Source organism: Zootoca vivipara, chromosome 4 (assembly GCF_963506605.1).
Source record: "Zootoca vivipara chromosome 4, rZooViv1.1, whole genome shotgun sequence".
Classification (NCBI taxonomy): Eukaryota; Metazoa; Chordata; class Lepidosauria; order Squamata; family Lacertidae; genus Zootoca; species Zootoca vivipara.
Genome location: NC_083279.1, coordinates 69,477,015 through 69,499,206, shown reverse-complemented (window position 1 = coordinate 69,499,206; position 22,192 = coordinate 69,477,015). Strand labels below are relative to the sequence as shown.

The window sequence follows — 22,192 nt, the reverse complement described above, 5'->3', positions numbered from 1 at the left end:
ATTCTGTGGCTGCTTTCTCAAGCTGGTATGGTACAGTGTGATTATGCACATATACACCCAGTTGCCATGGGTATTTTATCCAGTATGCTTTTAAAACCATGTTGCTGGAAATCTTCATACTTTTAACTCTAGCTTTAACGTAAACTGGTTGAAGATTTCAGTCACTGGCAAGTGCTTGGTTTAGCCCAGGCATGGCCGAACATGGCCCTCTAGCTGTTTTTGGGACTACAATTCCCACCATCCCTGACCACTGGTCCTGTTAGCCAGGGATGATGGGAGTTGTAGTCTCAAAACAGCTGGAGGCCCAAGTTTGGCCATGCCTGGTTTAGCGAGTCTAATACGCCAATCCTTTTTCCCCATCGCTGACTACTGCTTAAACCCATCTTGAAACGACATATGATGGATAAGTATATAAATATACTTACCATAATAAAGAAATGAGTGTATCAATTTCCCCTGCTCTCTAGCACACTCATCAGACATTTTCATCCATTCAAACCTACTGGCTCCAATCCAGCGCTCATGAATATCTTCCCAGAGGTACAGAACTGCTGATGGAAATGTAGGCAGACCAGGCTTCCCTGGGGCAGAACATCCTGCTTGATAAGTTGGAGATGGATTTGTGATATCCACCAACTCAAAATGAGTCAGATCCCCTAAGCCATGCAGGTGTCTCAACGGCTGAACTTTTAAGAAAGGGCTCGTGTTTCTTGCGCTGTTTATCTGAGCCCTGTGACGTGAAATGCCTTTATGGTTGCCCGCATGTCACTGTCCGGTTGAGAGAAGTGAGCAAAGCACCCCAGGACATCATTGCTGCCGTACTGGGGTTGGGGATGACCGTCATTTCTCTCAGTCAGCGGACAAGTAGGGCTGGGCCTGAGTTGTGGTACAGGAACTGGGCCTATCCACACTTGTCCCTCTTCCTGTTTTGGTAGTAACTTCATGGTGCACTGGTCTTTCCCACCATACTCTCAGGAAACCGGTTCCATTATTTTCCCTGCAACATCCTCATCCCCAGTCCTGGCTGGCTATCTGTCAGCTTCTGTACAAGGCTTCTCAGTGTTACGAACCCTTAAAGGAGAGAGGGGGACAACTTAAATCAAAAGCCCAGTGGGTTGTAGAGATGCACTGAATTTTATAAAGAAGTGTAAGGGTATGAATGAGAGAGCAGCATATATCGCAGGTACACCAAAACAATACATGTAGGTGGCTTTAGATCAGTGTTTCCCAACTTTGGGTCTCCAGCTGCTTTTGGACTACAGTTCTCATCATCCCTGACGACTGGTCTTGCTAGCTAGGGGTGATGGGAGTTGTAGTCCAAGAAAAGCTGGAAACCCAAGGTTGGGAAACACTGCTTTGGATAGATGATAGATAGATAGATGATAGATAGATAAAAAGGTAAAGGTACCCCTGACTGTTAGGTCCAGTCGCGGATGACTCTGGGGTTGCGGCACTCACCTCGTTTTCAGGCTGAGGGAGCCGGCGTATAGCTTCCTGGTCATGTGGCCAGCATGACTAAGCCGCTTCTGGCAAACCAGAGCAGCGTACGGAAACGCCATTTACCTTCCCACCGGAGTGGTACCTATTTATCTACTTGCACTTTGTGCTTTCGAACTGCTAGGTGGACAGGAGCAGGGACCGAGCAACGGGAGCTCACCCCGTCCGCTGGCCTTCTGATCGGCAAGCCCGAGGCCAGGCATCCCTAAACTGCGGCCCTCCAGATGTTTTGGCCTACAACTCCCATGACCCCTAGCTAACAGGACCAGTGGTCGGGGAAGATGGGAATTGTAGTCTAAAACATCTGGAGGGCCGAAGTTTGGGGGTGCCTGCCCTAGGCTCTGTGGTTTAACCCACGTCCCAGATAGATAGATAGATAGATAGAGGCAATTGCCCTGAAGAAAATGATCACAACTTTATTTTATCTCCTGTTCGGCCAGGTTTTGTCACTGGCAAGGTCAGAGTTACTTTATTTTAGTTTCAAAAATCAAACAGAAAATTTACAGGATACCACTCCTTGCTCTGGAAGCATATTCTCAAATCCAGTAAATGCACTCGCTTCCCTTTTTTTGCTCACTCTGACCAGCCTATATTGACTATGTTGAAAACCTTGGCTGGAGAGGAGGGACTAAACATTTCTAAAGACCCAGTGGATCCTTGCTCTCTCTCTCTCTCTCTCTCTCTCTCTCTCTCTCTCTCTCTCTCTCTCTCTCTCTCTCTCTCTCTCTCTCTCACACACACACACACACAGAGCCTAGGAAAGTTACCATTCCCACAGAAAGCAAAAGTCCACCAAAAATGGAAAGCGGAAGGACTCCGGTTTTCATAAAGAACTTCGTGCAGGTTTCTAAAAGCAAACAGATTTTTTGAAAGCCCTTAACGAACGGTGTGCAGCGCTATTTGCATCGAGGACAACAACAAAAGCATCCCCGGAGCCTTGACTACTAGTCCTCTCCGTAGTCAGGGCACCGGTCCGGGTTTTCCGGCAACTCAGCGGGGTGGGGAACGTCCCGGTGACCGGCTCGCCCAGCAAGGGAATTTCCTCCATGCCGAAAAAGTCCGAGCTGCAACTCTCGTCCCTCCACCCCGACTTCCTCTCCCACGTCACGACATTCTCCTTTCACCCCTCCCCCTTTTAACCATTGCAACACCAACAAGGCAACTCAGGACTGAATCACGGCGATAATGATATTGGGGGGGGTGCGGGGGGGTGCGGAGAGGAAAGAATCCCCGAAGACGTCGAGCTTCATTGTGAAACTTTCCCTTTTGGCTGGAGAGGCGCGCGTGGCGGTGACGGGGCGGGGCGGGGGGAGCTTCTGCCGGCAGAAATTTTAAGCATCCGAGGGAAATGTTCGCTTTGCCATAGAGACGACGGAGCACATAAGCAGCTGAGGACCCGTTAAGCAGCCGGGAAAAACCATCTAGCTCGTTCCCTGAAACCTAGCTTCACTCCCGAGACATGAAGGTATATAAATATATATATTTCCTTATCCTTTAAAAAGGCGAGACCGTGTGCTTCTCACCTACAATCCATTGCTATTGGGGTGTGGGAGAGAGAGGAAGAGGCTTCCTTACAGGTACATGGCAGACAGACTTGGCATGGAGGTTTTCACCAACTGAATTTCTATTAAAAACACTTTTATTGTCCATTCCGGGCCGCCCAACCACTGCCACAGTGCCCTTTCTCTTGGCAGATCAAGATGAGCAGGCGACTGCAAAGGTTGCAAGGTTTTTAGCTGGGGCAATCCGAATAAGATCTACTATTTGTCTATTGATTCAAAACCCTAAAATGTATTTTATATAATTGATTTTTTATTTCTATTCTTTGTATATCGTATTGTTTTATTGCTATGGCTGATGGCTGACACAAATAAAGATTCATTCATTCATTTTATTAAAAACACAGAGGTTCTGTCAACAAACAAGCATCAAGCCTGGTTTAAGCTCTGGAAACTTATTTCATGTTGTTATTATTCCTGTTGGACCAGTTGACCCCTGGGGTCCCTTCCAACCCTGCAATTCCATTATTCTTTTATTTGTGTGTGGGAAATCTGAGGTTTGTGGGGCAGGGAGGGGAAAGGGGTTTTGTTGTCTCTCTGGTTATTGAAAGCCAACTTTTAAGGAAACACACACACACACACACACACACACAGAGAGAGAGAGAGAGAGAGAGAGAGAGAGAGAGAGAGAGAGAGAGAGAGAGAGAAATGTGGCGGGCTGTGCTTGCTCACCTGCTGGCTCCAAGTAGAATTAGTTGTGCTTAACTGCCAGTAAAAATCATTAGACGAGTTTGTCCTGACTGACAAGTCGTCTTGAACTGACAGGAACCTCAGTGTCAGTCAATGGAGCTAGATTAGGGTCTATAAGTATGAATGGGAATGATGGACAGTTGAGATGGCAAGGTAGTGTGGACAAGGAGCTATTTCTAGCTTAGAGAAAACCCAACGTGGAGTGTGGTACTTTTAAAGCAAACATGTTTATTGTGGCACAAGCTTTTGCATTCTAGAGTCCATACTGTATTATCAGATCAGATGCAGGAAGTGTTATCCTAAACTGGCAGGTATGTGTGTTTGAAATAAATCTCTATCTGTAAATAAATAAACACACACACACACACACACACACACACACACACACACACAGGCAAGAAGTGAGGTCAGGTGGAAATGAATGCAACAAACACAGACTCTGATAATCACGTGGAAAGCTTAAATGTATGTAAAATGTAAATGATTACAGTGACCACCCTAAATCTACGTTGATAACACAAACATCCATGTAATAGCCCTCAAGCTAATTTACAGAGCTCAGAAGACACTTTCTGTATGAACTTGTTTGCTACCTTGGAGCCTCTGTTTCAGAGAATTCTGGGAACTGTTCTGCTGGCTCTTGTCACCCCAGTCTTCAAGAAGCTGGTACCCTCCAGATGTTTTGTACTGCAGCTTCCATCAGCCCCTGGCTAGCAAAGGCTGTGCCGCACCATAACTCTACTAATATCCCAGGATAGCAAAAGGGGAGGAAAGTCTATCAACTGCACATGGGCAGGCACACAACTGGACCAGTTAATGGGTTGAGGGCCCACTTCCATCTCTAGGTTCCCCTGAGCCATCCTTAATGGAGAGAGATACAGTACTGGAGCTTGGGGAAGTAGGTGCTATTTTCCTCCTGCATCCCAGTCCAGACAATGCTTAATGCTGAGAGGGTCCTGGAGAAAGATGACTTTGCTTCTGCTGACACCAACATAACCAGTTCCTTGCCATTCCTGTTCTGCTTTGAGAGAGACAAACCAGGAAGCTTGAGCTCATACCTGCTTCCCTGCAGTAGGAATCAGTATGGCATGGGGTGGAGAAGCAAAATCAGAGAGTTCTGAGTTTTGTTGCAGCTGCAGGGCTCACATGGGGTGAGTTATAGAGCTGGTAGAAATTTGGACAGAATATAGATAGAAACTGATAGAAATTGGGTGGCCTCAGTTGCCATCATGTTTTGCTGTCTCTCCAAAGAAAGGGTCTGTTTTTCTGTGTGCTTTCTTTTATATATGTCTTATGAATATGAATGAGAGGGTTTCTCTGTGATCTTTCGCTTTCAATTTCTTTATTGCTTCTACTTCTTTTAACATACCAATAAACATATTCAGAACATGAAAAATCCCCTTTACTGTACAAAGGGAGACAGCAGGCTTTCATTGAAATCAACTTAATACGTAAGAAGTTTTGAGAAATATTAACAAAGTTAAAATTTTCCAGTTTTGAAAACTACTTTGTCTTTAACTTTAGTTATTCCAGAAGAAAATAATTAACTGTTTACGTGCTTTTGTACTACCATTCTGACTAGCACTGTATCCAACAAAGGATTATTGAATGTTTGAACATGGATAGAGTGCCACTGCATAGTTGATTTTTTTCTCAGCTTTATATTACAATGTGCTGCATTTCCTGCTGAGATTCATTTCATTCCTCTGATCCTAAATTTTAAACTGAGTATTCCCATTGCATTTTGTGGGGTTTAGAAAGAGCAGTGCATTAACTACAGTGTAGGTTTATCAAGGGACAAAGTCAAATGATACAATCCTATACTTGCTTAGAAAAAAGCCCAATTGAGTTCAATGGGAATTACTCCCAGGTAAATGTATACAGGATTGCTACCTAACTTATTTTCTGCTGTTTGATGAGTTCAGCTCAGTTTTAAGAAATGAATTCGAGATAATAGTTCAGATTTAAGAAATGAATTCTTGATTACTTTTAATTCCCAAACTTCTTTGCCGCACGCTTTAGAATCAATAAGAGAAAAGTGAAAATCAGTATTGAAAAACATAGTGTGCCTGCTTTATTTCAAACACATTTTCTTGTCTTTTGCTAATTTTTTGAAATTGGAGATATCATATGTCATGTCACCAGCTAGTCAACACTTAGTTTGGAAAAAGGGCCAACTAAATACCTTTGGAAACCTTAGAAGTTGAGGACACATCAACAGTGTTTTTGTGTTGTTTTCCCCTCCATCATCTTGTGCTGAGAGAAAGATTGCAGGGGAAAGGGTGTATGTTATGTGTAGTTTTGTTTAATTTTTTACATTTATATCCGACCTTTCCTCCAAGGAGCTCAAGGTCATTGACATGGTGCCTCACTCCCTACCACATGCCACTATACTGTATCACACTGGTTGTAGTAGAGAACTAGGGAAAAAATGAATGATTATCTGTTCCATTGTTCGTGTTTGTGTGGGTTCTTTGGTTGTATCAGCCCTATATTTGTGATTGACAATTGAGTTATTTGTTCTGCATGCTGGTTATGTCCTGCTTTTAGATTGTAGCAGTCAGAATTGTGGCCTTGGTATGTGGGAATGTGCCTGATATCAAGCATATTGTTATGAGGTTGTTGGGTTTTTTGGATGGGGGTCAGACTCCCCTAAAACTCTGGATTCAGTAAACCATTGGAATTTAAGCAAACCTCTGAATTCTTGGTGTCGGAAATAACGCAGATCAGCTTCTTCATGAGGTAATTACTTAGTAATGGCCAAGTTGCTGACCTAACAAATGGCAGGATGATGGGCCATTAAGCTAGCTGGCTCTTGGGAGCAGCCCCTGCCTGAGCTCAGAGGGAGATAGTTGGCAGAGACAAGGAGAGTTTAGTTTTAGCATTGAAGTTTGCCTGATGTAGGCTGGAGGAAAATTGTTTTGGTCTGTTAAACACAGCAGGATGGAGAACCGGGAGGGTGGGGATGGTCACAACACAATGTGGGCTGACAGTTCGACTCCAACATGGCAGCCATGCAACAAACACTGCTTGGAGATTTGGATGGCATGTAACAATGCAATCCATGGACAGAATCATTTTCAAACGGAAATGAAGGGTTCCCATTAGTGGCTTAAAATTCAGCGGGGTTGCATTTGCATGGAGTCATTTCACATCAGAGAGGGGACAGGGATTTCTCCACCTGATGCACAGGGCTTTTTTTGTTTCCCCACCTCTGCAACCTCACAAACCTCTATTCATTAAACTGTAGTCTGTGCCTGTGTGATGGCTGCTGGGTATGTTCACTTTGCTGCTTACACACTGCATCCAAGTTTTCTAATAGGAGTGAACCTGGTTTGGGGGGGGGGAGCAGTATTTGTCAAGAAACTGCAGGATCAGTATGGATTGTGGCTAACATTGTGTGAATGCGGCTTTAAGCATTAGGTGTAGGAGTGCACTGGATGTGGAGCCAGCGATAATTTGAAAGCCACTAATTTCAATTTAGGGGCAGGCAACCCAGACAACTGCCTAGGGTGCTGAGCAGACGGGGTGCCTGTCATGGGCTATCCCCTCAATAGCTGAAACAATAATACAGTACGGACAGTTCATAAGCTCTGTTATAAAGCTGGCAACACAAACCTGCACAGTCATGATTTCATTACAACTCTTTTTTGTTTTAATCCATGGGAAATGTACATCTATGCCCATTAAAAAAACCTATGTGAGTGATCTGTGATCAAATCCTTTCCTGCAAATTTATTGTCAATGATAAACGATGTCCACAAATGGTGCATCAAATTTATTAAACAGGCAACAAATGCATTGAAAGAAGGTATTCAGAAAGGCACACCAAACCTGTTTTTTCCCCAGGGTACCATTTAGTCTAGGACTGGCCCAGTCTGATGGAATGGCTTGGTGGCAGTAAACTTGCAAAAACCACAAATACTAGCTCTACAGGGTACAGAGAGCTTTTGCACTTAAGCAGAATGAGGTGGTAGTGTTCACTAAATGTGTCCTTTGAGTCTCAGGGTCTGAGCTGCAGATGACCTGGCAATCCTAAGGCATGAATGGTTTTCAGAAGAACTTGTTCAACACTGTTGATCTTGTCTGTTAACAACTCCTGATTAGCCTCCTTGGAGTGTAGTTCAACAGCCACTAGTTTAAACTTCCCTGTGTGATCTGCATAGGCATATTATTATGACTGAATTACATGGTGTATTTAGGGAGATTTTCCTCCCACCGTCACCTTCATAGATAATTGTGCACTGAGAGAAGAAGAAAGAAGAGGAACTTTTGTTTTTTATCATTACATGTAAATGCAAGGTTTCATTTCATTGCAGGAGATGAATGAGCTGTGAGGTAATGATGTTACAGTGTATTGCACACAGACTAAAATAAACCCATAGTCTTAAAGGAAAACCTGGCATGGATTTTGAGAAGAGCTGGCATTTGACATGGCATGCTTGAGCAGTCTTGTCTATTAAGGCCCAAGAGATTAAATCAATGTCTTTTGTTGTTATTGTTGTTGTTGTTGTTGTTGTTGTTTGCTTCTAATGAACATATGTTAGTTCATACACATTAGGCTCTTGAGTAATTCCATGCACATGAAATAATAAAAAGTAAAGTATTGATTTCTCGTTGAATAAAATGTTATTTTGAAGAGGCCTGGCATTTTGATAGTTCTAAAAATGTGTGTCATGTGGCCATGATAGCTCAAGATGGAATTAAAAGATTTTAACTCAATTTGGTATGTAGGAGAAGGAAAAACAGCTTTATTTTTGGCAGAAAAGACACAGTGGGGAAAGGTGGTGGTGGTGTTTATTAAGATAATTTTGGTGGGATTTTTTTTTTGGGGGGGGGGGTTAAATTTCTCTGAAACTAATGCTCTGATTGTCCCCATAGCTCAACAATGTGTCTCAAATCCTTAGTGAGTTAGGGACATCTTCTGCATGCAAAGACAGGCTCCAGCAGACTGAGCTTGTTGTTTAGTTATTTAGTTATGTCCGACTCTTTGTGACCCCATGGATCAGAGCATGCCAGGCACTCCTGTCTTCAGCAGACTGAGCAGACAAGACCGATTGTGGTCAAGAAGGCAGTTTCTTCATGTGCTATAAAGGGAAAGTGACGGGCATATGGGGTTTGCCAACTTGGGAAAGTAACCCATCTAAGAGAAGGAAAACTCTGATCCTAAACCTCTGCTGCCTTGTGGGGTATCTTCAGGAGAAGAAAAGGCTAAGGAGTAAATCCTACACAAATCTGGACGGTTAGATGGTGACTTGTTTGCCTCCTTCTGGCAATTCTTGCAGCCAAGCTGGTGCCAAACATATTGCTCTGCTTTCCTTTGGACCACATCAGGGTGTCGTAGAGGGGGGACTTGTTGTCTGGGCAGCCCAGGACCTCCATAGACACCACCCAGGCTTGCACCCCAGGGAGGTCACTTTGGTGTTGCTAACGCAGCTGTTTGACTTCACCCCTGGAGGCACACTCCATTGTCTCTTGAGACAGATGGATTCCAATAATGCCCTGATGGAGATGAAATGTCATGCACAGTATGATGTGCTGTACAAAGCTCTGTAAAGATGAAATAAATCAGCTGTTCTGCTATGGCATTGTACTGTTTGCATCAAAATGCTGTAATTGGCCATGAAACTTCCTGATTTCCCAAAACGAAAAAGAGAAACAAAGATCCAGTCATTGCATTGGTTAGGGAAGTGTTGATGTTGTCATGGGGAAACTAGCTTTTTAACTGGGAAATTATTTCAATTTCTTAAACCGTAAGGCTGGAGTATCATAAAAAGTTTTCCAAGCAAATAAGCAATAGTTCAATACATCACAATATCTCCATTATAAATGCAGTTTCATCAACTTAAACAACAGAGACTCTTGTAGCACCTAGAAGACTGATGACTAATGTTGTATGGCATAAGTTTTTATGGACTACAGTCCATTTCTACAGTTGCATGAACCCCTGATGTTGTGGGTGATATTAGGTCCTGTAACAGTGCTGCCAGAATAGACATGGAGACAGTGGGCCTGCTCTTCCTAGTGAGTAGCTGTTTTAGTCTGGAGGGCCAAGAAATTTCTGGGGTGCAGCACTCATCCAGGATTGGTTTTTGGGGGGAGAAGATCACTGGAGGCTTATAGTGTTGTATAATATTTGAGTTTATTTTCAAATATGCATATTGAGTAGATTAAATATTCCAACAAACAGCCAAATCCACTGCTCATATCAGATCTCTGGTAGAAAGAAGCCAGTACCCCAAAATGCTGCTGGCTTAAAGAGCCAGAAAAAAATCTGCTTTCTCTCTTAGTCTCTGTCACACTTGGAATCTGCAGGAAATTGGCAAGCTTTTCTCCTTGCCCTGGTTAAAGGGAACAAGGATAAGTCATCTTCTTTAATCTTCTCTTAGCCTTCTTGGGCCATTTATCAGTCAACAGTCAGCTCCCATAGAGACATACGCTACATCGCCTGTAGTTTCCCGAACAAAAAAACATGCCTGACAACTTTCCCAGAACTTTTAAGGGAGTAGCCAGCAGTATCTTCTGCTCCATTAACTCTATTCTGTACAAACTTCCAATCTTACAACAATTCAATATATTTGTGTGACACTCCTTGAGGTCAACTCATAAGGCTGGTAGATGGCGCAAAGATGGGCCCGCCATTCTGTCTAGAGCAGCACAGTAGGTCATTTTTCTGCCCATATTCCACAATCTCTTTATGCCCCAGAGGATGTCTTCTTCCATGCAGGTTAGATACCGGAACTCAAAGTTGAAGCTAAGCCATCAGGCCTAGACATTAGAGACTCGCCATGGTTACTTAATGGTGAGGGAAATTCATCATGTTCCTGCCCAAAGGTCTTCTGTGTTGGTGCTACTTCACATCTTGCACTGGAAAAACCCTCAGAGCCAAGCTATGGTTCAAATGAAACACTGCTGTCATGACAGAACAGTCCCTTCACAATCACCCCCCATGACACTTGTGCAAAATCACAGCCAGCTTTATGATGGCCTAATGCCACATGCCTCTGAATACCATAAGAAGAGCCCCGATGAATTAGGCTAATAATAATAATAATAATAATAATAATAATAATAATAATAATAATAAATTTTTATTTATACCCCGCCCTCCCCAGTCAAAAACCGGGCTCAGGGCGGCTGACACCAACAGAACCACAATAAAACATAAAAACAATTAATTAAAATACAGATTAAAATACAGTATTAAAATTTAAAGTGCAGCCTCATTTCAAGTAGGCCATAAATCCAAGCCGTGAGGGAGAAAAAAACACAGGGGTCAGGCTGAGTCTAACCCAAAGGCCAGGCGGAACAGCTCTGTCTTGCAGGCCCTGCGGAAAGATGACAAATCCCGCAGGGCCCTGGTCTCCTGGGAAAGAGCGTTCCACCAGGTTGGGGCCAGTACTGAAAAGGCCCTGGCTCTAGTAGAGGCCAATCTAGCCATCTTATGACTCGGGATCTCCAGAATATTATTATTTGTGGACCTTAAGGTCCTCCGCGGGGCATACCAGGAGAGGCTCCACCATTCTGTTCTCACAGTGGCCAGCCAAATGTCTGTGGGAAGCCCACAAGCTGTATTTAAGTCCAGCAGCACTCACCCCTCGTGCACTGGTATTTGGAGACATACTCCCTCAGTACTGGAGGTAATTCACAGCCATCATGGCTAGTAGCCATAGGCAGACTTATACTCCATGAATGTCTAAACCTTTAAAAAACCATTTAGGTTTGTGGCTTATAATTTCCCGGGTTCCTTTTTTTTATAAAAAAAATGGGTTTTACATTAGTCCCTTTCTATTTCTCAGGCACAGAGGACAACCGTAGGGATAAGTTCCATATCTGTCATTTCACATTAGAACACTTGGGTAGATGCCATGTAGACCTGGTAATATGTTAGTTTATCACTGGAAGGACATTACACATAGGTGAATGCCCTCACCTCAAAGCCTCTCCATTCTTTCTCCAGACATGCTATGAATCATGTGGCTGTTGATTTCTTGCGTATCATTTACTGATTCGATTCTCCTTCCTAGAAGGAAGCCTGCTGTTGACACAAATCTGTTCCGGTTGTTACAACAGTTTGGCTGCCCTAGACAGGTGGCTTGAGGCAGATGCGAGCATTAACATGTATTACAGTGTTTGCTAGGGCAACTGGTGGCTTCCCTCAAACTGAATTGGAATTCATTTTAAAAGCTGGTCTTCTACAGTAAGAGCTGTTCGACAGTGGAATTTGCTGCCAAGGAGTGTGGTGGAGTCTCCTTCTTTGGAGGTCTTTAAGCAGAGGCTTGACAGGCATATGTCAAGAATGCTTTGATGGTGTTTCCTGCTCGGCAGGGGGTTGGACTGGATGGGCCTTGTGGTCTCTTCCAACTCTATGATTCTTCTTCTTCTTCTTCTTCTTCTTCTTCTTCTTCTTCTTCTTCTTCTTCTTCTTCTTCTTCTTCTTCTTCTTCTTCTTCTTCTTCTTCTTCTATAGCAATGGACTTGACGTGGGGCTACTTACTTGCTCCTGCAATAGGGATGAACTGAAGGAAATAGGCTAGGTCCCCTTGGAGCCTCTTACTTGCAACTGTTGCTGTACTCTTCCCTTGGAAAGCTTCCTTAAACTGTCCTCTAGAAATGCCACCTACAAAACTGCAGTTTGATACAGTGGTACCTCGGTTTATGAACACAATTGGTTCCGGAAGTCTGTTCATAAACTGAAGCGTTCATAAACTGAAGCGAACTTTCCCATTGAAAGTAATGGAAAGTGGATTAATCCGTTCCAGACAGTCCGCGGAGTACTTAAACTGAAGCGTTCATAAACTGAAGCAAACTTTCCCATTGAAAGTAATGGAAAGTGGATTAATCCGTTCCAGACGGGTCCGCGGAGTACTTAAACTGAAATGTTCATAAACTGAAGCATGGGTGTAATTGGTTCCGGAAGTCTGTTCATAAACTGAAGCGTTCATAAACTGAAGCGAACTTTCCCATTGAAAGTAATGGAAAATGAATTAATCCGTTCCAGATGGGTCCGCGGCGTTCATATACCGAAAATTCATAAACCGAGGTGTTCATAAACCGAGGTTCCACTGTATATGGTGGCATCCTTGTAAAATCAAGCCATACAGAAAAAGGATCACCATCATATTCATATTTCAAAGTTCCACAGAGTAGTAGTATCGATGACAACAAAAATCCCAAAAGGCATCTTGGGACACTTTAAAGTCTAATAGTTTTATCTCCAACACACCCGAGAAGACTTGAGACAATAAAGATGAGTAAAGATGAGTATTTATTAAAATATAGCAACTGAAGAATCTGCCAATCAGAACAATGAAACCAAATTAACCAAAACTGATGAAGTCTGGGTGGTTAGGTGGATTGATGGGATGATTTCAACTGCCCCATCTCCTAAGCGAACTGCCAGCCACACACTTGAGATTATGCAGCAAGGCTTGAAGAAACTCCTTCCTCCTCAATGTGTGCTGTTTGGGTATATGAACCTGACATGTACACTGTGGTTCTGTTGGCCAACATTAACCTCAATGAGAAGAGGGGAGAGGTGAGTGTGGGGTGGAATGGGCTTAAATAGCCTGTTCTCCCTGATAGGGCAAATTGCCCCCATATTGTTGCCCATGTTACCCATCTCTTCTCTTCTTGCAGGGGAGGGGGGTGTTCCCCCATACAGGGAAGGAATGGAATTCTGGCATTGGGTTTTGTAGCTCAAGTCCATGAGAACTTGTGACAGAACAAAAATTAGTATTTGAGGTGCAAAAAAGGACTTTTTGCAGTTCTACAAGGTTCTATCCTGTCTCCCATGTTATTTGATATCTACATGAAACCACTGGGAGGTGTCATCTGGTAATTCCAAGTGTGGCATTACCAGTATGTGTATTACGCTCAACTCTCTTGCTCCACACCATCCGATTCAGGAGAGCCTGTGCAAATGCTGGGCTGCTGTCTGGAGGCAGTGATTGGCAGGATCAAGTTCATTAAACAGAAGCTGAATCCTAATAAAGGTAGCAGCTTTGTGGGTAGGTGATTCCCATGTCTTAGAATTAGGTATATGACATATTAATAACAGGGAGGCACTTTCCCTTGGAGAACAGTGCACAGTCTTGGAGTACTCCTAGGTGCACAGTCTAGGAGTACTCCTAGATTTCAAATTGTCACAGGAGGCACATGTGGCCTCAGTGGCAAGAAGTCTATATCCGCTTCTGCTGGTTCATCTGCTAAAACCAGTCTTGGACTGGGATAACTTGGTTGCAGTAGTGTATGCTCTGATAACTTCCTGATTGGATTATTGCAATGCACTCTACGGGGAACTTTCTTTCAATACTGTCTGGAAGTGGCAGCAGTACGGAATGCTGCTGCCCAATTTCTGAATAGGTCATCTAAATGGGATCCCAGAACACCAGTCTTGAAAGCAATGCACTGGCTGCCAGCGAACTACCAGGCCCAATTTAGAAGACATCTGAAGGCAGCCCTGTTTAGGGAGGCTTTCAATGTTTAATCAATTATTTTATTTTATTTTATTTTTCTGTTGGAAGCCACCCAGAGTGGCTGAGGAAACCTAGCCAGATGGGCGGGGTATAAATATATATTATTATTATTATTATTATTATTATTATTATTATTATTATTATTATGTTGGTACTGATCTACAAAGCTGCAAATGGTTCAGGAGGACCCAATTACCTGAAGGAGTGCCTTCCCCAGTACCAGCCAACTTGGGTTTTAAGAAGTGTAGTTGTCAACACGGCACGGGAGCTGCTATACTGTACAAGGCAAGGCCTTCTTAATGGTGGTATCCTGGCTTTGGAAATCCCTCCCTATTGAGATCACGGACACGTTCCTTGCATTATTTTCACTCATGCAACACCTTAAGATCTATTTGTCCAGCAAGCCTTTTGATCATAAAGGGAGAGTCAACATGCGTAATTTAAAGTTGGCTCTTATATTTTATATTATATGATGTTTTGTGCTATGGTTTCATTTGTGTGTGTGTGTGTTTCATGTTAGCCGCCTTAAGTTCTCAAAGGGGGAAGGGCAAAGAACTGAAACAACAAAATCAACAACAAAATCAACAACATCACTTTTATTATTAGTTGGCACTGAGGCCATTCTCTAGTGATAAGGATAGGGCAGTTGCTTTTGTGTAAATTAACCTGGACTTCTACTGTGTTACTTTATTCCTGTTCGTGGAGCAGGGGAGAGCGGATTGACATCAGTGGCAACCACTTTGGTACAGCAAATATTTGTGTAGATAATGCAATGTTTGCTAATTATAAACTGTCTACTTTGAGAATGTTCTTGCGACCAGCTTCCTGTATGGTGTCAATAAAAGAGTCTTATCAGTTAATTTATTTAGCTCTTTTTCGGTTGGTTCAGTGATAGCCATCTTCAAATATCTAAAGGGCTGTCACATGGAAGATGGAGCAAGTTTGTTTTCTCCCGCTTCAAAGGGTAGGACCCGAACCAATGGCTTCCAACCAAGCCAAAGAAACCAAGGGGCATTCTGACTAAACATCTGGAAGAACTTTCCGACACTAAGAGCTCTTTGACAGTGGAACAGACTTCTTTAGAAGGCAATGGATTCTTCTTCATTTGAATTTTTAAAGTAGAGGTTGGATGGCCATCTGTCATGGATGCTTTAGTTGAAATTATTGCATTGCAGGGGGTTGGACTGGATGGCCCTTGGGGTCCCTTCCAAATCTGCAATTCTTTGATTCTATGATAACCTTCATTGAGGAAAGGAAATGCAACACATGCTGTTCAAAGGGGCAGACTGAGTAAAGTTAACTTCTATCCTTCTGCTGTGCCTCTTTGACACCAAGGTTGCAATCCTATGCAGCTACTTGTGTTGCAGCTAGATGTGATGTTAGTCACCTGGATGCAGTTAATGTACATATATTTTTGGGAGTCATATGAGTAACAACCTGAACAATCTCCATAGTGAGTGGTGAGGAGAGGCAGTAGTTCCTCTGTTTTTCCTCTCTGCCAGGTTCTTGAGAAAAACCCCTCCTCAAGGCTATCTGCATTTCAAATGAAGCCTCCATTGGCACAAATGGGAGCTTCCCTTGTAATGAAAATAATAACTTCAAAGGGGTGTTTTTACTGGGAACCTGGCACCCATATTCTTGGGGATGCTGCCATATCCTCTTCCTCTTCCTCTTTCTCCTCTTCCTCTTCCTCTTCTTCATCCATTCTATCTACACGACCAAGCCAGCATAATAATCGCTGCAGACATGCTGGGAATGTGGACTTGGAAGAGCACATCTTTGAGACTGTCTTGATGCAGCACATATGGAAGGCATTGAGGTGTTGTTCCTGACAGGTGTAAGTTGCCCCTGACTCACTTTCATAAAGATGCAATGCTCAACACGCAAACCTTCATTTTGGCACTGTTAGCACTTCTCTCCCTTGGAGAGGCGAGCCATTGCTGTTGCTTCCTTACCAATATGCTTATTTAGCTTAGAGTCAATGGAAAGGATGCTGGTTATGGTGGAGCCCAGGCAGATAAAATAATCTACTACCTCAAGTGTGTGATCATCAATGCTGAGGCGTAGAGTGCTGGCAACATCCTTGACCCAAGATGCTGGTCGTTGTCAGGCTAATGGTGAGGCCAAACTCCCTACAGGCTTGGGCAAAGCAGCTGATGAATCTTTGTAGAGCTTCCCTGGAGTGCACTGTCAAGGCTGTGTCATCCACAAACAACATATTGCAGATTAGAACCTGCCACACTTTTGTCTTGGCATGGAGATGTGCCAGGTTGAAGAGGCCCCCATTGCTCCTTGGATGGAAATGCAAACCATCTTCAGTTAGCTGGGCATCCGATCTTGTTGAGCAGTGTGAAGAGTATTTGTGCTGACGAGGTCAAGGTCTATGAACGGGCAAGGGCATTTCTGCTCTTGACATTCCTTCTGCGGCAGGCACAGAGAGAGAAAAACCTGTTGACATCTGAGTTGTAAACAGTCCCCATGGAAACACAAGTTTGTAATTTTCTCGACTATTTCCTTGGCTGCTCAGCTAATGGCTGTTATCCGGTGCATCTTTGCCCAAAGTAGCCTTATGTGCCAGTTACACCCATTCCTGAAAACTGCAGATTTGGCTGTGATGACACATGTTTTAGTTACATCCTATCTGGACGAATGTACTGTGCTGTGCATGGGGGTGTCTTTGAAAGGTGCTTGGAAACTTCAGTTGGTCCAGAATGTGTCTATTGAGTAGAACTGCCTGCAGGAAGCTTGTGACTCCCTTGTTAAAACAATTGTGCTGGCTTCTGATCTCTTTAGTCACTAGCACTTCAGAGTGCTAGTGATGCCCTTTAAAGATATTGATAATTTGGGAGCACAGTATCAGAAGGGCTGAGGGCTGCCTTCTTTCTTCTGAGCCCACCTGTTTATTAAGATACTCAGCCTTCTGGGTATCCCAATGACCTCTTGAATGCATATGGTTGGGACCAAGGAGAGAGCCTTTTCAGGTACACCCCCCACAGGGAAGCCCACCTTTCTCCCTCTTTTGCTGCAGTATAAAGATTTCTGTATTAGGAATGCTTAGGGTTAATAGGGTTAATTCTGCTGGAAGCTGTTTCAATTGTTTTATCTGGTGCCTTTCTTTACTTTACTTCTTTCAATTACTGTTTTAATGTCTGCTGCTTTTAATTTGTGTACAGTCGTACTTCAGAAGTCAAACACCTTGCGAGACAAATGTTTTGGCTCCCGAACGCCGCAAACCCGGAGTGATTGTTCAGGTTTGTGAATGTTCTTTGGAACCCAAACGTCCATCGTGGTTTCCGTGGCTTCCGATAGGATGCAGGAGCTTCCTGCAGCCTATAGGAAGCTGCACCTTGGTTCCTGAACGTTTTGGAAGTCGAACAGACTTCCGGAACAGATTCTTTTTGACTTCCGAAGTATGACTGTATTTTTCAAAAATAGTATCCGTCGCCTTTTATTGCTTTAATAGATTGTTTGCTGCCTTGAAGTCTTTTTAAGGAAAGACAGGATTAAAAATGTTTTACTGTAAATAAAATCACATCTGATCAGGCTGCTCAGCTGCTTCTGCACGGACACTTTTCTAAGAACCTAAACCCTAGGGGCCACACAGCATTGCTGTTTCACATTTACTGGCCCCTTCTCCATTCACATATCAAACAATGGTTTAGCACCAACAGCATCACCTGCACAACTGTCTCAAGCTCTCTTTGTCTTCTGTGCTCTCCCTCACACCTGGTCGAGCACTAGAGTGTACAGTGGTGATCATGGGAACCTCCAATGCTGTTCTGCTCACGAAATTGAAAAGGCAACCTTTTTTGTTGGACAAATGTGTATTGCAGGCATGGTCATTTTTGTGATGCTCCCATTTCAGTAGACTTGAACTTTGCCGGCAAATTTCCTTTTACGTTATGGCCTTGATTAATCATTAGTCATTTCCACAAACAACGGTCACCTTTGATTCCTTGCTGCGTTATGTACGGTGATCCATTAATGCCAAGTTTTTCCGCTCTGGGAATTTTCTCCTGGCCTTAGAGAATCTATAAAATGTTGATGGTCAAAAAAATGTTTCATTGGCACTTTTAAAAGTTATTTTGTAATACAAGAAATGAATAGTTAACTTGACAGGCACAGTGGTTTTAAGTTTCACTTTCTTTTGTGCATATTATTTCTTTTCTTTACCGGTTTTTGTGGATATCTGCTTCTATCAATGGTGGTTTTGTGCATTGTATGCATACAGGGCTGGGCACCTGGCTTTCATTTATTCCCCCCTCCCCATCCATTGCAACCCCCTGATGGTTGGGGGACCCTCCAAAACAGTATGCACAGAAGGCTGTAGCAGGGGCTAGGATTGGTAAAAATTGGATGCTCCACCTTGCCCAAGCGCAAGTACTTTTTGCTTCCAAAGCCACCACTGGATACAACCCTAAGTTACTCTTCCATTAAGAAGAGCCCTGCTGGATCACACCAATTCCTCATCTACTCCAGCATCCAGTGGCTAACCAGATGTCTATGGGCAAGGCATGAAAGCAACAATACTCTCCCCATTCATGGTATTGGGCTGCATTTGTGATATGAACAGCATAGCTACAACACTTTCATAGGGCCCACAGGCACATAACTGTGCACAATATGACAGCCTTTGTTTTCTAGGTCTCCGTTGGTGATAGTTATTCCTTTTTAAACAAGGATGATTAGTGACTGCTGTATGTTTTCTGCCAGCTAGTGAAATGTTCAAAAAGCTCCGAGGACTGAACAGAAATCTGTTTATATTGTTTTCCTTTCTTGAAGAAGTTTTGTGTGACATAAAACCACTTCCGCATCCCATGGAGGTGGTGTTGTGGGCTTGCCCCGACCGAACTCTCGCGATGGGGGCTGAGAGCTCAGCCTCCTCGCGAGGTGGGAGTTCCTGCCTCCGTCAGACCCGGGCCGACCAATAGGGTCGGCCGGGAGGCGGGGCTTCCCCTCCTTTAAGCAAGCCGGAGGCGGGAACTGAGCCTCTTCTTCCCCGGCTCCCAGCCCGATCGGATCCCAACCTGATCTGCCTTCCTCCTCTTCCATGCCTGCACCTCTGCCCTATTTGGCAGGTTGGGGCTGAGAGACAGGGACTGGCCTATTGTCATCTGGGAACTTCCTTGCTAAGTGTGGATTTAAACCCAGCAGTTCTCCCTGGGCAAAGCCCCACTGCTCTATCCGCTACAACACTTTGACTCAATGTGTGGCTTTAATTAATTCCTCTTTGGCAAACCAGCATACAGAGCTAGACTGATCAGTTAAGGTCTCACCAAGCATTCTGTTAATGCCTTAAGAGGGGTGTGTGGGTAGATGAGTGTGCTCCTCCTTCATCACCATTTAAGCCAACCAATTCATGGCAGGGGACCTACTGAAGTGGGGGGGGGCCCTCCTGTACTCATGGAGGCTCCCTGCACATGAGAACCACATCAGGGTTCTTAAATCAGAATCTGGGGGGTGAATGGAATAGTTATACTACTGTGCTTGTCCCTGTGGCTCCTCTCACATGATGACATACTATTTGACTGTCCGAAGAAGGCTTTGATTAAAAAACAACAGCAACAACCCTGTCCAAAGAGACACCCCCCCCCGCACCTCAAAACCAGCACATGCAATGCTGTCTAGATACTTGCAGGACACTCAATGATAATAATAATAATAATAATAATAATAATAATAATAATAATAATAATAATATATTATTTATGCCCTGCCCATCTGGCTGGGTTTCCCCAGCCACTCTGGGCGGCTTCCAACAGAAAAATAAAACACAGTAATCTATTAAACATTTAAAGCCTCCCTGAACAGGGCTCCCTTCAGATGTCTTCTAAAAGTTTGGTAGTTGTTTTCCTCTTTGACATCTGTTGGGAGGGCGTTCCACAGGGCAGGCGCCACCACCGAGAAGGCCCTCTGCCTAGTTCCCTGCAACTTGGCTTCTCGCAAGGAGGGAACTGCCAGAAGGCCCTCGGTGCTGGACCTCAGTGTCCGGGCAGAATGATGGGGGTGGAGAATATCACTCAATTCCTTTAGATAACAATGTCTGGTATTTATACAGAACTGAGTATATTATCTGAGTATTCCTCACAGCAACCTTGCTATAGTGGCCAGGATCATTAACCCATGTCCATAGTACAGATGGCAGAGGTAAAGGTAAGGGTAAGTTAAAAGACTCCTGGACAGTTAAGTCCAGTCAAAGGCGACTATGGGGTTGCAGCACTCATCTCGCTCTTAGGCCGAGGAAGCCGGTGTTTGTCCACAGACAGCTTTCCAGGTCATGTGGCCAGCATGACTAAACCGCTTCTGGCACAATAGAACACCATGACAGAAGCCATAGCACACGGAAATGCCGTTTACCTTCCCACCTATTTATCTACTTGCACTGGTGTGCTTTCGAACTGCTAGGTTGGCAGGAGCTGGGACAGAGTAACGGGAGCTCACCCCCAGATTTGAACTGCCAACCTTCTGATCGGCAAGCCCAAGAGGCTCAGTGGTTTAGACCACAGTGCCACCCGTACACCTTGATGGCAGAATGAAGTGTTGAGGCTGGGAAACTGAACTTTGGCTAGACACCAATGAATGAGTACATGCTGTGATTTCAGCTGGGGACTTCCAGCTCATGTTTCATACTACAGTTCCATTCCTCTGCATGACTCAGTGGGAATAACTACATGTTACATAGGGATGGGAAAAGCAACAAAATTCAAGTTTATGATGATATCTATAACTAATGATATTCATAACCACACAAGCATTCACACACAGCAGGAATATATTTGCTTATGTGCCATCCACAATGAAATAAAGCCAGTATTTGAGAATCCAGTACCTAACAACTTATTCGGTGCTAGCTGTGGCATTAGGAGAAAGTCAGGGGGAAATCCCGGAAAGCTTTAAAATTTAGATGGTAGCTGAGTTTTCTGGTAAAATAATTGATAAAACAATCCTATTAGAGATCTAATGAAACACTGTAGGGCCATATTGTTTTGACAAACCACTTGGAGATGGGTCTCCACCTTTTCAATCTAAGGTTGAGTCACATACTCTGAATTGCCCAGCCCTGTAATCCCTCCCACTCATCTCACATCATGTTAAGAACATGATTAAAAAAGCAAATTCAGAAGTGTTTTGGAAACATTGATAATGTCCACTAGGTCCAACTGTTGAAGAAGAAATGGGTTTTGTCCAAGGAGCAGGTGGCAGGGGGAACAACCTAGCTTCTCATCTCCTTAAACTGGAAAAAGAGAATTGGTTGATCCATTCTCAAAGAGTGTTAAGGTTACTAGACTAAAACATCAAAATGAAGGGGGAAAGCATAAGGTTGGAATTATGATACTGATAAAATCACTTGGCTTGTATCCACAGATGTGCACTTTAGTCTTGGGAGAAGATCTCTATCCTCCTATTGTTTTGATCTGTACTTCCTCTGATATGACTCTCTTTTTAAGTAGAGATTAATCACATTTTACGTGAGGGTTTGGTTGCAAGAGTTATGCGTATAAGCAAAAATCATGTACAGTGGTAATATAATAATAATAATAATAATAATAATAATAATAATAATTTATTATTTACATCTCGCCCATTAATCCATTTCAGACTTTTAAAAACAACCCCTAAAACAGCAATTTAACATGAATTTTACTATCTAACGAGACCATTGATCCATAAAATGAAAGCAATAAACAATATACTGCAGTCACACAATCAATCAATCAATCAATCAGTAGCTGAACTGGGTTCCACACAGTAAAAAAAAAAAAGAGCTACAAAAACGCAAAACAAATAGCGAAAACAGACAGACCTTACCTCAGTGTAACATTCAAAAGGAAGCATAACACTCAAATTGTCAGTGTATCACTCAAGACGGAAGTGTGGCACTCAAATCGGAAGTGTAGCACTCAAAATGGAGCACGTTCGACTTCTGAAAAAAGTTTGCAAACTGGAACACCTCTGCCTTTCCTCCAG

At 43.5% G+C, this 22,192-nt stretch overlaps 1 protein-coding gene across 1 annotated transcript in view; it reads left to right on the top strand.

Moving 5' to 3' along the window:
* The first annotated feature begins 2,944 nt into the window (after window positions 1–2,944).
* The window catches only part of NFKBIZ (NFKB inhibitor zeta), a 38,415-nt gene continuing 19,167 nt past the window's right edge, over window positions 2,945–22,192 (top strand). The window contains exon 1 of the mRNA XM_060273707.1: window positions 2,945–2,962. The gene's annotated coding sequence lies outside the window, so the exon portion shown is untranslated. The remainder of the gene's footprint in view (window positions 2,963–22,192) is intronic.